This window comes from Oryctolagus cuniculus, chromosome 3 (assembly GCF_051225735.1).
Source record: "Oryctolagus cuniculus isolate XC-2025 breed Fujian yellow rabbit chromosome 3, ASM5122573v1, whole genome shotgun sequence".
Classification (NCBI taxonomy): Eukaryota; Metazoa; Chordata; class Mammalia; order Lagomorpha; family Leporidae; genus Oryctolagus; species Oryctolagus cuniculus.
In genome coordinates, this window is record NC_142869.1 from 128934890 (window position 1) to 128951048 (window position 16159).

General features: G+C 37.4%; 1 protein-coding gene across 10 annotated transcripts in view; it reads left to right on the forward strand.

Moving 5' to 3' along the window:
- The window catches only part of PCLO (piccolo presynaptic cytomatrix protein), a 524563-nt gene that overhangs the window by 39260 nt on the left and 469144 nt on the right, over positions 1 to 16159 (forward strand). The gene's annotated exons all lie outside the window — the stretch shown is intronic.

The following is a 16159-nucleotide window of genomic DNA, read 5'->3' on the forward strand; positions in this document are numbered from 1 at the left end:
GGAATTTGTGTTGTTTGTACTTTTATGGGCTAGTGATGCACCCTAAGTAAGAAGATGAAATTAGCTGATAAAATAATGGGTCTTAATGCTTCATGAGTTAAAGACCCATTGTTTTGGACGATTAGTTGGTTTTCACAAAAGAACTCCAAATAAGAGCTGTAATTAACTGTTTCCACGATCTCTAATCCTTCTAGACACTAATATATTACAAAGAGATAGATCAATATATTACAAAGAGATAGATGGATCTGGTCAGATCCATAAATGATATGAAATCTGTTATACAAAAACTTAGACTTTGTGTAAGTTAACAGTGTTGCTTAGCAGAAAACATATCATGGGTATGCTTCTTATAATTCTATTTGAGATATTGTCTGATAATATAATAGAGCACTTTACAAGGAACTGTGAAAATAAAAAATACATGGGTTTTTGTACTAATGTGAACAATTTAAAACATTCTTTTTCTCCACAATGTAAATGAACAAAAGGTAGATGGTGAATTTCTACCTAATGTAGTCAAAGAATGCATCCATAGATATCAGTGGCATGTTAGAACTGTTAGACTTTTGGATCTTGGGACATGGAGGGTAGGGATGGCAAACAATCACTGATATCTTAGATAAATTTAAAAAAAATGAACATTTGGGAATTCAATTAAAATAACTTTATTGCTTTTATACAAATTAGAATTTCTTAAGGAACAATTCACTTCACTATCCTTGATTTTGTAATTCTTTAGAACAGAGAAGTTGAATGTATTTTATAGCATGTATATAAAGGAAGCATCAGAATTCGGTTTTGGTAGTGTTTTTGCATTAAATGATTTTTTAAGGAATAAACTATAGAACAATTTTGTATTTTACTTTAAAAAGACATTAGATTGATTTGTCCTACCTGTTAACCATATGAAAGTGTGATAAATAATGTTTTCTGAGATCCATTTTAAAGTAGATAAATTTTGATTTCTGTCAATATGTCACAAGTGATAAAACTATAATAGTTATTACAGAGTTTTGGATTCAATGTAAATGCAGAACAAAAAGCAAACCTTAAATTATTTTATAATTTTTAGCAGATTGGTTCTTTGGTTGTGTTTCATGAAGAAGAAACATTTTTTTTTCTTTTTTTTTTTTTTTGATTACTTGTGTATTTACCTTTATTGGGATCTTTTTATTTCTTTACATACCTTGAGTTAATATCTGCTGTCTTTTCATTTCACTTTTGGTACTCCCTTGAGCATTTCTTGTAGGTACAATGGTAATGAACTCCCTCAGCTTTTGTTTACTTGAAGATGACTTCATTTGTTCCTCTATTTATTTATTTATTTGGCAGATAGAGTTACACAGTGAGAGAGACAGAGAGAAAGGTCTTCCTTCTCTTGGTTCAGCTCCCAAATGGCTGCTATGGCTGGAGCTACGCCAATCCAAAGGCAGGAGCCAGGTACTTCTTTCTGGTCTCCCACACGGGTGCAGGCGTCCAAGTACTCAGACCATCCTCCACTGCCTTCCCGGGCCACAGCAGAGAGCTGGACTAGAAGAGGAGCATCTGGGACTAGAACCAGGCGTTCATATGGGATGCCGGCGCCGCTGGCTGAGGATTAACCAAATGAGCCACAGTGCCAGCCCCTTTCTCACTTTTTAAAAATACTTGTTTATTTGAAAGGAAGACTTAGAGATGGAGAGAGAGAGAGAGAGAGAGACACCTTCCATCCCCTGGTTCACTCCCTAGATGGCTCCAACACCCAGGACTGGGTCAGGCAGAAGCCAGGAGCTTCATTCAGGTCTTCCATGTGGATGGCAGGGGCCCAAACATTGGGCCATCTCCACTGTTTTCCCATTAGCACAGAGCTGGATCTAAGCAGCCGGGACACGAACTGGCGCGCATCTGAGATACCGTCACATGCAGAGGCTTTACCTGCTACATAGCCGCAATGATGGCCCCAGAAAAAAAATTTTTTTTCTTGTGTATCTATTTCACTTATTTAAAATAATTGTACTCTTTTTTGAGGAGACGGAGTATCAACACAGTGCAGTTAATTTAAATAGTTATAAAACAAACTGTACCACTAAAAACAAAACTAATTTCTGTGTTTAAAATATATTTTCTGTAGTGTACTGGGAGTACTATAACATAGAATGTTCTAAGGTAAGGAATATCATGTGAACTTGTGTATACTGTATTTGTATTCCTACCTGTAACTTGTATTCTGCATGTGTATGTATACACGTGGACCCTAGTGATTGAAATCCTGTCATTGTTGAAAAGTATGAAATGAGAACTGCTTGAGTAGAGAGAGATGATAGACCTTCCTGGGGAATCTTTGATTTTCTGAATTTTGGTAGGTTTTATGTTGAAAGTGGTAGTTTGAAAAGGAGATTTCTTGAATGAACCACAGAATAACCAAGGACATGCCTGAGATTTTAATGAGTTGGATATAAATTGTCTGAAATAGTTAGATGATTTAAGTGAGGTACTGCCTTGAAGTGGGATTTAGACAGTTTGTCACTATCCTAATTATTATGCTGTATGGCAATGTCTTTTAATTTGAAACATCATAGTTCAGAAGGAAAGAAAGTCTGATCTAATGAAATGACCAGTGTTTATGGCTCATCCTAACTGTACTGATCCGTAAAATGTTTTCAGTTAGTATAAGGATTTCAAGTAACCTCTGGTTTCAAGGTAAGTCCACTGACTAGCCTGGCATCAAGGGTGTGCAAGCATCTGAGCTGAGTTAACCCATGTTTCTATTATTATTATTATTATCATTAGATAGACTTTGGCACATGGTGGAAGAAGTTAGTTGAAAAGAATGGTGCGTGTTTGCATATGTATGTGTATATATGTGCATATGCATATGTTTGTATATCATATAAACATTCCTATTTTACACACACACACACACATATAGGAGTATATATATCCAGCAAATTTTAAGTATGATTGATGGGCGTAATTCGTGCTGTAATTCCGGTGTTCCTGTTAAGTCTTTTTTCACTTCCCTCAGTTGGAAGTTAGGAAAGCGTCTCCTCTTTAATCCTGGTCTCTCTTTTCTTCATTCTGATGGTGTTGTTTTTCTTGTGATCCAGCATTTTCTACTTCTTTCTTTACTGTACATTGGTGTTCATTTCAAAAGGGACATTCTGAAAATTGTTGGATTTTGTATTATTTTAAGAAATAATATTCCAGATTTCCATACATTTTCTAATAAAACCTACTTTTGTATATTACAAGCCTCTGCTGCTCCTATACCAGCTGCTATGAAACTGGACTTTCTTTCCTGTTGGGGACACCAAAAAGGGATGGGGGTGTATCGTGTGTGTGTGCATGTGCATGCACACATGTACACATGTCCCCCCCCCCCCCATCCTCCACTACTATTTTGTTCCTGTGGTTTGTCATGAGTTGGGGAGCTGGAGCCAGTATCCCTCTTCCCCCACTTGTTAATGAAATAGACCTGTCTCTAAATTTGTTTCTGGTCTCCTTCTCTTTTATACAACATCCCTCAGTGCACCTGAGGAGGCTGAGGGCTGGCTGCCTGTTGGCCAGGAGGGGGTGAATGAATACCAGCTTTACAGTTTGTTTGATGCCCAGTTTGTATAAATGACACTACAATCCATCAGCCTCTGATAGCAAGGGGCAGTTCTTTTATAGGCTTTAATTTCTGCCAATTCAGGGAATCTTTTGTCTTAGAATAAGTTTTTTAAATTTTTAAAAATCTTTTTAACCTTTATTTAATAAATATAAATTTCCAAAGTACAACTTTCGGATTATAGCGGCTTTTCCCCCTATAACCTTCCTCCCTCCCGCAACCATCCCATCTCCCACTCCCTCTCCCATCCCATTCTTTGTCAAGTTAGAATAAGTTTTAAAAGTGGTAGTAGGGCTTTCTGAAAGAGATACTTTTACAGAATTTCAAATGCTTTCAAAGCACTCTGAGAAAAATAGCCCAAGTTGTTCAGGCACTAATAATCCTACTTGTATTTGAGTGCAAAAGAATTCAAGATGCTCATAGTGGGTATTTAACTATCTTTCCACACTTTCTAATGTGACATTTTACTATGAAATAAGACTTAAAACTATGTTACCTTGTATTTCAGGAAATCCTAGCATCAGAAATTTGCTTCCATGGCAAGATAATTATGCACAGTGTAAATGATGTAGAAATCACCAAGCATATATTTGTCACTAGGCAACAGATGAATCTTTTTGCTCTGATTAACATACATTGGTGAAACTTGTGACCTCTCAGATCTTCGCTGTAGCTGAAGAGTTGGGCTGGGGGGAAGGTGGGGAAGCGCTTCTGGGTTCTTCAGCAAATTTGAAAGATGGCCTGCCCAGTGGAGATGTGTGACCTTTGTGTTTGGCAAACACAAGTTAGTGTCACTTTACTTTAATAATAATTAGTTAATGCTTTAAAAAGCATACATCCAATAATTAAAGGTCTGTAAGGACCAAGCCTCCCACTCCTGCCCCAGGAAACTTTAAAGGCTACAAGAATGATCAAAAAGAAAAAGAAGCTACGAATAGTCAGTTTCAAAAGAATTATATCATAGAGTTCTTTGTGCTATGTGGAAATTTCTAGCTTCTAGTTCCCTAGGCAAAGAGAGGACAGCTGGTATCACTTTGTGATTGTCAGAAAATGCAGATCAGCAGGTCTCTAGAAAAATATTTCAATCATTAACTTCTGGAGAAATTTGATATGCCACTTTTTTATTGGTCAATATTTATTAAACATGTTCAAATAGGGTTTAAGTAAAGAGATGTTTCTGTTTAAACAAATTTAAACAAAAATGTAATTTATCCCATGGGTATCCATTTTTGAATGCATATTTATATAGTTCATATTCTATTCATATGGAAATTCTGTATCAGTACATGTGATTGAACAGCTTAAATGCCATTTGAAATAATGATTACTCAATTAAGTGAATTTAGGTTGCTAACTTTTTTTTTTTTGAGAGGTAGAGTTATAGACAGTGAGAGAGAGAGACAGAGAGAGCTAACTTTTTTATTATAAATAAGATGAACATTTTTGGATAGAAATACTTGAAATTTTAACTGCTTCCCAAAAGAAGCTTGCTCATGGAAAGGTCACCAAATCAAGGTGTAAAGGCCCTGGAGTGTCAGATTCTCTGCCACTACTAATATGTGTGATTGCTTCCTCACCATAGCCTCTCCTAACTTTAATAATATTATTTAAAACACTATTTGTTTGGAAATCTAATCATGCTATAATTTTGCTTGATTAGTATTTCTTTGTTTGCCAGAGAGTTTTTAATTTTAGATTAATTTAAATGGATGATCCTAATTATGACTCAGACAAAACACTGTGCAATGTTTAAAAGGTAAATTGATGTAAATCATGCTGCTTTTTATTTTTATTTTTTATTTTTTTGGTAAAATTCTAACAGGTGTGGTGATTTGGTTAGGTTTAAGTGAGACTCATTGTGCCAGGCACTTTTCTCACCTATGAAGCAGGTTTTACACCTCGTTTAGAGATTAGGAGAATGAATATCAGAAAGGTGCAAGTTTCAAGTCGCAAAGGTATAATTCAGTGCTTAGTCGGTGTTTCTCCTTACTACACAATATTTCAATAATTTAGGAAACTAGATAACAAATGCCACTTGTCTGTGCTCTTTTACTTATAAATTGTGTCAGTTGGTAATAACTAGAATTTTAATACCACAAAATTTGGACATGTATATATCAAATTCAGGTAACATTTAGGAGCCATGGAGTTGTTGAATTTAGAACAGGATGATTCCAAAAGTTCAGAAGCATGGAGAACAGCATCATTATGCAGCTTCTCCTTCCAGATAAGTCTGACAGCATTGATAGGTGAAAGCAAGTAGCTCAATGATAAAATGATGCTTTATACACTGAGTGTGAGAGCATAAAACATATTTGTTGTAGTTGCAAACAAGTGCTGTTATTTTTCCTGTCAGTGCAGGCAAAGACTTCACTACATGAAAATAATAAACATTTAAGTGTGTCATTGGTGATAGTAGTGACTGGGTCTGCTTCTGTTAACAGTTTTGTGCGCTCTCTATAGTTAGATTTCTAGAAATGGAATCCCATTTTCTGTGAACTTTTTGAAGTATTGTCATGTAATAGTCATTAGCTACACATGCTGATGAGCACTGTGGCTAACTCAAATTAACATGTCCTGTAAGTATAAAATGCACTGAATTTCAAAGGCTCACTATGATATAATACAAAATACGTCAGCAATACTTCTGTGTTGATTTTTATGTTGAAATAGTTTTATTTTAGTATATTAGGTTAGTATTATTCTTATTTGATGAGCTGTTCTTTTTTGCTGGTTCCAGCTCCCAGCTGATCTTTTGTGGAGACTATTTTTTTTTTAATTTCCCTAATCTTGGACTTTATCCTTGTAGTAACTAATATCTCTAAGATTTACAAAGGCTGTATGTAAGGTTGCCTTTGGCATGTTCTGAATTTACTCTAGTTCAATTAATACTGATAAGGCTTTTTTTTTCCTATTAAATATTGCTGCTACTACTGCCTTTTTATCATTTCACTTTGCAGGTGCATTTTCATGCACTCTAGTGTAGTGTGTGATGATCTTTCTTTCTCTCTATACAAGAAAACCATGAATATTCTTGTATTTGCTGCAATCTGCTTACCTCTTCCAGGGCTCAACTTCCTCTGTTACACAAGATAACTGGTTATTTCTGTTGCATAGATTGGTCTCAGGTAGTAGAGAGGTCCTGGCCTAGTCTAGGGACTGAAGTTCCTAGGCCCTGCTACTCCTCAGCAAGCAACATCCACACTACTGCTAGTGTTCTGTGGACATACCTATCTTTAGGTTATTATAGCAGCCTATATGCTCTACTCAACCCTCTGTTACCAAATGATTCCTCTCATCGTTTTAGAACTCTTGGCTCTGTTTATACTCTCACTTTCAGCTTTAGGATCCATTGCTACTTAGAAGACTCAGAAATACAGAATACTTGAACTGGAATGTGTCACCTGGTCCATGTTTTTTTCCTTGTTTCTTGAGCATTCATTTTATTTTAAAACTCTGTTCAGATAATTTGAATTACAAAAGTAATATCCTTTTTTATTTACAACCCATAGAGTAGTAAAGTGTCTCAAGAAAAATTGAATAGCTTTTTCTTACCCATGCACATAAGTCAGTATTCAATATGTATTCAAATGTATTTTATTGCTTTTTACTTGTTTTTTTTTTTTTTTTAATAATGGTTATATGGAAATAGAGACATGTGTAAGGAGTTTAAATTTTTAAAAAGTTTTATGACCTAGTTATATTTAACATTATTTATTTTGAAATGACTGTATGATCTTACTGTACATATTTTCATTGACTTCTTTTTTTTACTAAGCATTATATAATGAATTTTCTCAAGTGAACATTCACTAACTTCCCTCCTAGTATTTATGAATAGCTGCATAATATATCATTGTATGGCATACATTTTTCCCCTTGAAAAGTAAGAAATTGAGAGTCTTTCCAATTACTTCTGTATAAACAGAGCTACAATAAAATGTCTATTCATGTGTTATACATTGCAATTTTTCCCCAAAGAAACCATTTATTTATTGACATCCTTGGTTAAATTTATTCCAAGGTATTTGATTTTTTGTAGGTCTTGTGAATGGGATCAATCTTAGAAGTTGTTTTTCAGCTGTAGCATTGTCTGTGTATACAAAGGCTGTTAATTTTTATGTATTGATTTTATATCCTGCTACTTTACCAAACTCTTCTATAAGAGTTCCAGTAGTCTAGTCTCTTGGTGGAGTCTTTTGGATACCCTATGTATAGAATCATGTTATCTGCAAGTAGGGATAGTTTGACTTCCTGATTCCCAATTTGAATTCCTTTGATTTCTTTTTCTTGTCTAATGGCTCTGGATAAAACTTCCAGGACTATATTGAATAGCAATGGTGAGAGTGGACATCCTTGTCTGGTTCTGGATCTCAGTGGGAATGCTTCCAACTTTTCCCCATTCAATAGTGTTGCTCCCCCTCTTCGTGGAGGAACAACACAGGACCCTGCACTGTTCTTTTGTCTGCTCGGCCCTCCCCGGGTTTGCTGCTGGTTCTTCCCGGGTTGGCTACCGACCCTTCCACCTCCGTGGAAGGGCGGTTCCCCCTGCCACTTTCCCCACTTCAGTGGGGGAGTGGCACACCGCCGGCCGGCCGGCTCTCTCAGGGGCTGCACAGGTGTTCCTTCAGATAGATGTTCCTTGTGCATGTTGTCTCTCTCCTCTTTTATAGTCCTCTTCCACCAATCCCAACTCTGCTACCCACATGCCGAGTACGCTGCTCTCCTCCAATCAGGAGCAGGATCAGCTCCTGCAGGTCATCACTCAAGTTGGCGAGAGGCAGCTGCGTAGAAGTTGTTACTCCCTTCTCAGCGCCATATTGTGGGAGAGCAGATGCATAGAATAAGTCTTAATTCCAGTAACAGTCTAGGCCGAGTTGTTCCCCTCAAATAGAATACTGGTGGTGGGTTTGTCGTAAATTGCCTTGATTGTGTTGAGGAACGTTCCTTCTGTATCCAGTTTCTTTAGAGTTTTCATCATGAAAGGGTGTTGTATTTTATCAAATGCTTTGCTTTTTGTTATTCAGTTTGTTAATGTGATGTATTACATTGATTTATTTGTGAATGTTGAACCATCCCTGCATACCATTCGATAAATCCCACTTGGTCTAGGTGAATGATCTTTCTGATGTGTTGTTGGATTCAATTGGTCAGAATTTTATTGAGGATTTTTGCATCTATATTCATCAGGGAAATTGATCTGTAGTTCTCTTTTTTTGTTGCATCTTTTTCAGATTTAGGAATTATGGTGATACTGGTTTCATAGAAAGAATTTTGAGGATTCCCTCCCTCTCAGTTGTTTTGAATAATTTGAGAAGAAGAGGAGTTAGTTCTTTTTTAAATGTCTGATAGAATTCAGCAGTGAAGCCATCTGGTCCTGGGCTTTTCTTCGTTGGGAGGGTCTTTATTACTGATTCAATTTCCATTTTGGTAATGGGTCCTGTTTATGTTTTCTATGTCTTCATGGCTCAATTTAGGTACATTGCTTTTATGTGTCCATGAATCTATCCATTTCTTCTAGATTTTCCAGTTTGTTGGTATACAGCTCTTTGTAGTAATTTCTGATGATTCTTTTTTATTTCTCTGGTGTCTGTTTTTACATTTTGTTTTAAGTGCAGTTTTATTGATTTGGGTCTTCTCTCCTTTTTTTGGTTAGTTGGGCTAATGGTGTATCAATTTTGTTTATTTTTTCTTTTTTTTTTTTGGAATTTTTTTGACAGGAAGAGTTAGACAGTGAGAGAGAGAGAGAAGAGAAAGGTCTTCCTTCCATTGGTTCACCCCCCAAATGGCCGCTACGGCTTGCACGCTGCGCCGATCTGAAGCCAGGAGCCAGGTGCTTCACCCATGAGGGTGTAGGGCCCAAGTACTTGGGCCATCCTTCACTGCCTTCCCAGGCCACAGCAAAGAGCTGGACTGGAAGAGGAACAACTGGGACAGAACCGGCACCCCAACTGGGACCAGAACCCGGAGTGCTGGTGCTGCAGGCGGAGTATTAGCCTAGTGAGCCCTGGCACTGACCTGTTTATTTTTTCAAAAAAACAGTTCTTTGCTTTGTTGATGTTTTGTATTTTTTTGTTTAAATTTTGTCGATTTATTCTCTAATTTTATTATTTCTTTTCTTGTACTAATTTTGGGTTTGGTTTGCTATTGTTTTCCTAGATCCTTGAGATGCATTGATAGCTCAATTATTTTGTGACTTTCCAATTTCTTGATGTAGGTACCGATTCCTATAAACTTTCCTTTTAACACTGCTTTTGCTGTGTGCCATAATTTTTGATATGTTGTATTGTCTTTATTTGTTTCCAGAAATTTTTTGATTTCTCTTTGGTTTCCTCTATGACCCACTATTCATTCAAGTGTATGTTTTTCAGTCTCCATATGTTTGTATATATTCTAGAGATTCCTAAGTTGCTGATTTCTGGCTTCATTGCATTGTGGTCTGAGAAGATGCATGGTGTGATTTTGATTTTTTTGAATTTGCTGAGAGCTGTTTTATGGCCTAGCATGTCGTCATTGCTAGAGAAGGTTCCCTGCACAGGTGAGAACAATCTGTATTCTGCAACTATAGGATGAAAAGTTTTTAGAAATCTGTTAGGTCCATTTGGTCTATAGTGTCAATTACCTCTGCTGTTTCCTTGCTGATTCCCTGTCTGATCTGTCTATTGCTCAAAGTGGGGTATTGAAATCCTCCATTATTATTGTATTTGAGTCTATGTCTCCCCCCCCCCTTTTTTTTTTGACAGGCAGAGTGGACAGTGAGAGAGAGAGACAGAGAGAAAGGTCTTCCTTTGCCGTTGGTTCACCCTCCAATGGCCACCGCGGCCGGCATGCTGCGGCCGGTGCACCGCGCTGATCCGATGGCAGGAGCCAGGAGCCAGGTGCTTTTCCTGGTCTCCCATGGGGTGCAGGGCCCAAGCACCTGGGCCATCCTCCACTGCACTCCCTGGCCACAGCAGAGAGCTGGCCTGGAAGAGGGGCAACCGGGACAGAATCCGGTGCCCCAACTGGGACTAGAACTCGGTGTGCCGGCGCCGCTAGGCGGAGGATTAGCCTAGTGAGCCGCGGCGCCGGCCCTATGTCTCCCTTTTGATCCCTTAACATTTCTTTCAAATAGCCAGGTGCCCTGTAAATAAGTTCATATGCATTTATAATAGTGATATCTTCTTGTTGAATTGATCCCTTAATCATTACATAGTACCCTTCTTTGTCTCTTTAACAGTTTTTATGTTAAAGTCTATTTTGTTGACATTAGGATGGCTACATCAATTCTTTTTTGGTTTCTGTTAGCATGGAATATCTTTTTCCATCCTTTCAATTTCAGTCTGCCTGCATCTTTGTTGGTGAGATGTGTTTCTTGTAGGCACCAAACAGATGGGTTTTGTTTTTTCATCCATTCAGCCAGTCTGTGTCTTTTAGCTGGAGAGTTAAGGCCATTGACATTCAGGGTGACTATTGATAAGTAACAACTTTGCCCTGACATTTTTCTGAAAATATTCCTATTTTTACTTTGGATTTCTTTGTACTTTTACTGGGAGCTTTCTTTCATTTACCTTCTTCTGTAGTGATGACGATGTTTCTGTGTTTCTGTGTGCAGCACATCCTTAAGCATTTTATGCACAGCTGAGTGGGTGGTGACAAATTCTTTCAGTTTCTGTTTGTTATGGAAGGTCTTTCTTTTACCTTCATTCATAAATGAGAGCTTTTTAGTATTCTGGGTTGACATTTTTTTTCCTCTTAAGACTTGAACTATATCTCACCATTCTCTCCTAGCCTTTAGAGTTTCTGATGAGAATTCTGCTGAGTCCAATTGTAGATCCTCTAAAAGTAATCTAGCATTAACCTGTTACTATATGATAAATTCCAACAACAGACATGAGACTGCTGGATCAGAGAAAAACACCTCCATTACAGCACAGCAGGATGCATAGGTATCAGGATATTTGCCTGTAATTATGCTGCCTGCTATGTTAGTATATGGTGATGCTGACATTCCTTTTGCTCCACTTCCATGAGGAGTGGATCACATCACTCCAAGGTGATGTGGGTCTCATACTGAAAACTGGGGGTTTGAGTCCCAGGTCAGGAATACCTTATGGAATCCACATTTCTTACTGAAAGCAGTGAGCTATCTTCCTCTTTGTCTTAGAGGAAGTTACTAACTCATCTCCTGAGACTGTCTGTTGCAAACATAAGCTTGAACTGTGGCCAGGAAAAAGGAGCAGCCTGGGCCTTGGATTGTTGGCATGCACTGTAAGACATGTATAATATTATGAAACACTCCTCCTGTTGGGCCTGCCTCTGATCCAACTTCATGAAACTCCTATGACAAAGGACTACTTTTCAAACCTCCTATGTAAAGAAAATTAGGTTCAGGGAAATGAAACACTTTACTAAGGTTGAGGCCAGATGAGTAAGTAAAAATACACTTTTCACTATTTGTTTTTGTACCTCCATTAAAAAAAATCAGAATAAAAGGAAAATTTGTGAAACTTCTAAATCTTAGTCAAATAAGTACTGCTCTCGCAGAAAATATGCTGTTTATTATTAGCCTTTTGTGATGTATATAATCCCATATACTAAAATAAATTTAGTGACATTTAAACTATATAGTCAGACTGTGGTCAAGAACTAAAATATAAGTTTATTTTGTTGCAAAAACATTTGGAATACATGTGTAGTTTTTTCACAATTTCCATTTCCCATGAACTTTTTCAAGACTCCTGCATGGGGGACAGTGAGTTATGCAGGTAGGGATATGCCAAGACAGCATTGAGAGCACTTAACATTTTTTTAGAGAACCAGAAAGGGAATTGGCATGGAAGCCTTTGTATGCGTGGATCTCAAAAAAAAAAAAAACAAAACAAAACAAAACAAAAAAAACAAAAAACCAACAACAACAACAAAAAAACCAAAAAACAAACTTGGCACCCAAATAAACTTATCTTTTTTTTTTGTTTTTGACAGGCAGAGTGGACAGTGAGAGAAAGAGAGAAAGGTCTTCCTTTGCCGTTGGTTCACCCTCTAATGGCCGCCGCAGCCGGCACATTGCACTGATCCGAAGCCAGGAGCCAGGTGATTCTCCTGGTCTCCCATGGGGTGCAGGGCCCAAGCACTTGGGCCATCCTCCACTGCACTCCCGGGCCATGCCAGAGAGCTGGCCTGGAAGAGGGGCAACCGGGACAGAATCTGGCACCCCAACCGGGACTAGAACCTGGTGTGCTGGTGCTGCAAGGCGGAGGATTAGCCTACTGAGCCATGGTGCCGGCCTAAACTTATCTTTTAATTCAATTTTCTACAAACTTTTTGAAGAATCCTGGTGTTTGTGAATATATGGATACATGCACCTGCAGGTTCATATGTGTACTTTAGATGTAAAGAGAAAAAAATCCCTGGAAATCATTTAGGATCTAAAATACCATGAGGTTTGCTTTCAGGGATGATACGCCTAGTGCTGTGCATTTACGCATAGCACTGCAAATTACATCTGCCTTGTCAATTTTAGAAGGTAAGTTATAGTGACAAGGGGAAATGTAATATTCAGGAGGAATAAAAAATGGGTTACATATGGAATTAACTAGAGGAATAAAATAACTTCATAACACTATGTGTGGAATGCCTAAAATTGGACTTGACTAATCTCTTTCTATTGCATATCTTTATTATATATCTATCATATATCTTTATTTTTGTAAAGAGACATGTTTATCTAAAAGTTACATATAAGATGTGGCAGTTTTAAGATTTATTTTATTTATTTGAAAGGCAGAGTTACAGAGAGAGAGAGGGAGAGGGAGAAGGAGAGAGAGGGAGAGGGATAAGGAGAGAGAGAGAGAGAGAGAGGGAGAGTGGGAGAGAGAGAGAGAGAGAACAAGAGAGAGAGATCTTCCATTTGCTGCTTCACTCCTCAAATGGCTGCAACAGCTGGGGCTGGACCGGTCTGAAGTTAGTAGGCAGGAGCTTCATCTGTAGCTCTCACGTGTGGGTGCAGGGGCCCAGGCACTTGAGCCATCTGCTGCTTTCCCAGGCACATTGTCAGGAAGCTGGCTTGGAAGTGGAGCAGCTGGGACTCAAATCTGTCCACATGGGGTGCCGGCATTGCTGGTGGTACCTTAGCCCACAATGCCACAACACTGGCCCTAACTTACCAGTTTAATTTACCAATTTGGGAGGCCAAAGAAAGATGACATGTTCATTTGAAACATTTCTGAGTGTTTTAAAATACTCTAATACTTTAATTTCAATAGTTGATAAAGTTCATAGGTCAATAATGGTTGTGAAGTTTGTCTTTGAATCCTGCAGTTAAGTTTATTTTAAAATGGAGGTAGAAAAAACAAACTTCGTGAAAAGTATATTTTTACTTACCCACTTGGCCTTAATCTTAGGCAAAGTATTTTATTTCCCTGATCCTAATTTTCTTTATGTAGGAGGTTTGAAAAGTAGTCCTGTCACAGGAGTTTCATGGAGTTGGATCAGAGGCAGGCCCAAGAGGAAGAGTGTTTCATAATATTCTACATGCCTTTCAGTACATGCCACATATGGCCACTACTCTCATTTCAAAGTACTTCACAGGCAGTTTTCTTTTATACTTTCTAAAGACAGAACTACACTTCCTAGGCAAAGTTAAATAGAATAGTAAAAAATAAAGCTTTCATTGAGTAGACTGCAAAAATGATAATTTTAATTTTTTTTTAGCTATCACTCAGGCTTCATGAAACTCCATAGACTTTTCACAGCCATTATATATCACATATTTATTGTACCATTTTTGTTTAATTCATCAACATGTTGCAACTCATGAGTAACACTGGAAAGATAGCTACTCTGCCCTTAAAAAACCCCACATTCATGAAGAAGTAATTATGTAGGTATTTTCTAAGTATATACAATTCTTAATAATAGACTTATAAGACTAAAATAGATAAAAGTGAATAGTGTCAGCTGAGCCATGAAAAACAAAAGATGGGATATGGTCCGTGACTTCTATAATTGGATTCATCCTCTATTTAAAAACCTTGCTCATTTACTGGGATACTAAGCCAATAAGAGTCAGTTTTCTCACAGCATTATAGTGTAGTATAAAGCCTTATATGAAGTACTTAAAAATGTTCCCACAAAAATGGAATTATTTTCTTTTTCTTTTATTTGAGAGAGAAAAGGAGAGTTTGATTCTGTTGGTTCACTTTCCAAATGCCCACAATAGCCATGGGGCCAGAACTGGGAGCCAGGAACTCAATCCAAGTCTTATTCTTGGGTGGCAAGGGACCCTAATACTGGAGCCACCACTGTTGCTTCCCTTGATCTACATTAGCAGGAAGTTGGAATCAGGAACTAGAAGCTAGTATTGACCTCTGGTATGGAATGTAGGTATGTTATCAAACACTCACCTTGAAAACTGAGTTTAAAGCTAAGTTTATTTGAACACATTTTTTTGAAATACATGAATAGGTTTTTCCTAATACACATTTCTGTGAACTTTTTGAAGACTCTTTGTAGTAGTGCTTCATGACATTTCTCAAAAAGAAGCAATCATGCATTAGTAAAAGATATGTGGGTGTCTTCAAGTACCCTTGTCCTATTCAGTGACCTTAATACAGTCTGATAATATGTCTGGCTGCATAACCCAGGACAGTTATTTTTTCAGAAATATATTTCATTGATGTGTAGTCCCATGAGATTCACTATTAAAAACTTGTTCCTTGGTCAAGAATGTTGTAAAATACTTTTATTTTTCCTTAGAGATGTGAATTGCATATATTAGTATATTAGTGCTGTGAAAAATCTTATAGATCCTTGTTTAGCCAACTATATCAAAAATTTATATTACCACATAATCCTTTTGTTTGTTTGCCTGGCAGAACTAGTGTTCTAGAAGATACTCAATTGGAAATTCTGAGATTAGAGATATGCCTCAGTCGTTATGGAAAAAGAATAAGAGAGGTTTGCTTGAGTTAAAGAACAAAACCTATGTAGTCAAACCATGTGTATTTCGAAACAGCAACAAAACAGATGAGGTAGCTCTTCTCAAGTAGATTATTTAGCCTTGTTCAGGGCGAATCACATAGACCAGTGGGAGAAAAAACATCCTCTTCTCTTGATCTCATCATAGCTAACCTTGAAGAGTGGCTCTTTACGACACCAGTTAAGATCTCAAAAGCTTCTCTTCTGTACTTTCAGTTGCTTTCTTAGGACCTTTTACTTTCTTACTGAAATGTTAAATACTCTGACCTGTGTCCGCTCAGAAAAATATGGCATGATGACTGATTCTTCAATTACAACTGGGTTCTAGTCCTAACACTTAATTACTGCTTGTATGATTTTTGAGTGATCTATGCATAACCTCACAGGGGCAGAGGCATTGTTTGTTGCAGCATTTGAAGTGCCCTAAATAATACCTGACACATAATGACCTCCAATAAACATTCATGAATGAATGAAAGTAGAAATAGCCAGGACTGAGTGAGAAGTTGTTGAAATAATCTACTCTTTTCATCATAGATTCTGACACCTGTCACTAATAGTTTTTCTAAATATTAAATACATTACATATTTTCTTTTTAATAATTTTAC